Here is a 3783-nt window from a genome sequence, read left to right on the forward strand (position 1 = left end):
GGAGAGCCTGCCATGTGCCAGGATGGACTTAGAAGAAATTATGCTCAGGGAAGTAAGCAAAATATACACAGAATATGTGGAATATTTGAAAAGAGCTCAAATACACAGAAATAGAGAAAGAAACAGTGGTTACCTAGGCCACGGGCAAGTGGGGTGAGAAAATGGGGATATGTAGGTTAAAGGATACAAAATACGGTATGTGTAGTATGAACAAGTTTAGAGGTCTAATGTCCAACACGAGGACTAATATAATCAGTTGTGTTGGGGATTTCTGTAAAAGTAAGTATAGACACAAAACTAACCCTGTGAGATGTTACATTAATCTACTTCACTATAGATAACATTCTATTATCTATAAGTATGCCATCTCATCACTTTATGAACCTCGATAATTCATGGTAATGCTTATTTTTAAAAAGCCTTCACACTTTGAAAGATTATAATGTGTCAGTGTAGGTTCCTCAATTAAAACAAATGTACCACGTGGATGGGGGACGTTGATGTTGATGGGGGTAGTTAAAGGCTGTGTGTATTTGGGGGTAGGAATTTCTCTCTGTACTTCATGTTTAATTTTACTGTGAGTCTAAAACTGCTCTAAAAAGTAACCTGTGTTCATTTTTTAAAAGGCACAAAGAAAAAAAATCAATGCCTGATACCACGAGTTTGTGACAATTAATATGAACAAAATATATATAACACTTAGCATATGGCCAGCACCAACTAAAAATTAGTGTCTTTCTATCTCTCTCTCATACCCCTCTGACATTTGGGGGAAAAGGAGAAGAACATAACTTTTAGAACTTAGTAAGTATGAATTGGAGAGATTATCTAACATCTAACAGTATTTATAACTCAGTCCATCTGTTCATTGACATCTTTAAAATTAGAATATACTATATTTACCTTATTTTAACAATCTCTATTCTACAGTCCGCAATTGAATCATGTTCGGTTTCGCCAAAAACTCTTCTCTGTAGTACACCACCCTTATTTTGCTTATTCTGCTCGTCTCTCTACCATTGTTCAAGTATTAGTGGAAAGAGGACAAGATTCGAAGTCAAGAAGATAGCGATGCCCCAACTCTACCAGTTGTGTGACCTTGGGAAAGTCTCTTATAAACGCTTTGCCCCTCAATTTTATAATTTGTAGAAGCAGCAATTATTGAACTTTTGGAGATGATTGCTAGGCAATCTCTAGTCATTCACTGGACATGCGACAACAGCCTAATAATTTCAGATCTTTCTTTTTTTCTTACAGGGCTCCCATTTGACTCCTAAAACTTGAGTTAAATGTAAGCGTTTTAGAGGCTCCTGGTATGTACAAATGGCTTCTGTTCACCACACATGTATTTCATGTAAACTGTTAAGTCACTATCAAAGCTAATGGATTATAGTTAACGTTTCAGAAATTTAATTATAAAACAGGGAAACAGAAATTCTGGCTCGCGATCCTATAGTTCTGTTGCTCCTTGAGGAAATCGCTGTGCAGGGCACTGATAATGGCTCCGGCTTGTGCGAAGGTGGCTTTGCTGCAGACGACGCCTCCGAGCCGTGTTCCCCTCCATCGTCAGGCACCCCCTTGGGCCAGAAGGACTCATACGTGGGCAACGAGTCCCAGGGCGAGCGAGGCATCCTCAGCCTGAAGCACCCCCATCAAGCTCGGCATGGTCACCAACGGGATCACAGGCGGAAGATCCGGCACCACACCTTCTACAACGAGCTGCGCGTGGCCCCGAGGAGCGTCCGGTGCTGCTGACAGAGGCCCCCCTGAACCCCAAGGCCAACAGAGTGAAGATGACCCAGCTTGTGTTTGAGACCCTCAACAACCTGGCCATGTGTGTGGCCATCCAGGCCGCACTGTCCCCGTACGCCTCTGGACGGTGGACCACCCACCTCGTCGTGAAGTCTGGAGACGTAGTCCCCCACACTGTGCCGGTCTACGAGGGGTACGCACTCCCCCACGCCATCCTGCGTCTGGACCTGGCTGGACCTCATGAAGACCCCACGGAGCACGGCTACAGCTTCAGCCCCACGCGAGATGGTGCGGGACATCGAGGAGAAGCTGTGCTACGTTGCCTTGGACTTGGAGCAGGAGACAGCCTTTGCTGTGTCCTCCTGGTCCCTGGAGAAGAGCTCAGAGCTCCCCCACAGCCAAGCGATCACCATGGGCAACCGGCGGTTCCGGTGCCCAGAGCCGCTCTCCCGGCCGCCTTCCTGCGTCTGGAATCCTGCACGTCCTCGAGATGAACTTCCACTCCGCGATGAAATGTGACGTGGACATCCGCAAGGACACGGCTGCCAGCACGGTGTGGTCCGGTGTCACCACCATGTACCCAGGCATCGCCGACAGGATGCAGAAGGGGATCACCGCCTGGTGCACAGCACCAAGAAGATCAAAATCACTGTGCCCCATGAGCGGATCGCGGCTCGGGCCCGGCCTGGCTGTATCATCCAGCCAATGTGGATGAACAAGCGGGACAGCGCCGAGTCCGGCCGGCTTCGTCCACCCCAAATGCTTCTGAAGGGACTGCCAGCAGAGGCGTAGCGCCTGTGTACACCTCACGCTGGCCTCACGAAACTGGAGTACGCCTTTGAAAAGAAATTGTCCTTGAAGCTTGTATCTGGTATCAGCACTGGAGTGTAGATCTTGTTGCTGATTTTGACCTTGTTCTCAAGTTTACTGTTCCCTTGATATGTTTAATGCCCTGTACATGTCTTTAGTTTGAACCTCCGACGTCTGTGGCTCAGTCACCTCTGGCTGAGGTGAGAGAACATTCTGTGCAAGAGAAATCTGTGGCCTGGTGAATCTGAGGCCATCAGCCTCCCAATCTGTGCAGGGTATTTAATGCAGAGCTGACCATTCCAGGCTCTCCAGGGGCTGGCAAGGTTCCTGACTACTTGTCACTTCTGTCTTGCGGGTCTACCAGGGTTGGAACCCAGTTTCCTTTCTCACCTGATGTTTCCCTGTCCGAATACCATACAATGGGTGGTTACTTGGCTTGGGTTGGAAGCAGTTTGCTTTTACACCTGTAAATGTATTCATCCTTTTAATTTATGTAAGGTTTTGTATGCAATTCTCAATTCTTTAAGAGATGAAAAATTTTGATTTTTCTACTGTTAATGTGAAAACAGTAGGCCCCAGCAACACAATAATTGTATAAGAAAATAAAATGCTGCAGTAAACAAAAAAAGAAAGAAAGAAAGAAAGAAATTCTGACACAATCTCGCTATTTGTTGATAAAACCCCAGAATTTCTCATACCTCCCAGTAAACAGAAGAGGGAGCTCTAAGATTGGAAGTCTAATTCTGGCTTCCTAAAGAGAAAATGTTATCACATTTTTGAGCTTGTATAAACAAACCCTAAACCAAAACTATGTAAAGTACATGATAAATCCTAGAAAGACAGAAAAAATACTATAAGCCATCATTCAAGCTTTTAAGTGTGAATAATTTATCTTTTGTCCCAAACACAGTACGAACTCTTTGAATACAATTAACATGAAATGCTTCCATTTGATACGTTTTTAATTTTAAAAGTCCACTCATACATCTAACATACACACATACTTATAAGGTTTCCCTAGGTGTGTTAATATTTTTAGTGTTTAAAAATGTTTGTGAATTTATAGTGGAAGTGGTCATTTTTTCTTTTGTTGATTCCTTCTAGTTTAATTTGTCCTTCTTAAAATTTAGGGACACATTCCTAATGCTGTACACATACTCCAGCTTTATGATTCTGAAGAGAATTCAGCTTTTTTCCAGTTTGACTGGCTCTTATTCCTTT

General features: G+C 44.1%; 1 pseudogene; it reads left to right on the forward strand.

Annotated features, from left to right (window-relative positions):
• The first annotated feature begins 360 nt into the window (after positions 1-360).
• LOC100951182 lies at positions 361-2521 on the forward strand (annotated as a pseudogene).
• The last annotated feature ends 1262 nt before the right edge of the window (positions 2522-3783 follow it).

This window comes from Otolemur garnettii, unplaced genomic scaffold (assembly GCF_000181295.1).
Source record: "Otolemur garnettii isolate 467f Iridium unplaced genomic scaffold, OtoGar3 scaffold00002, whole genome shotgun sequence".
NCBI lineage: Eukaryota > Metazoa > Chordata > Mammalia > Primates > Galagidae > Otolemur > Otolemur garnettii.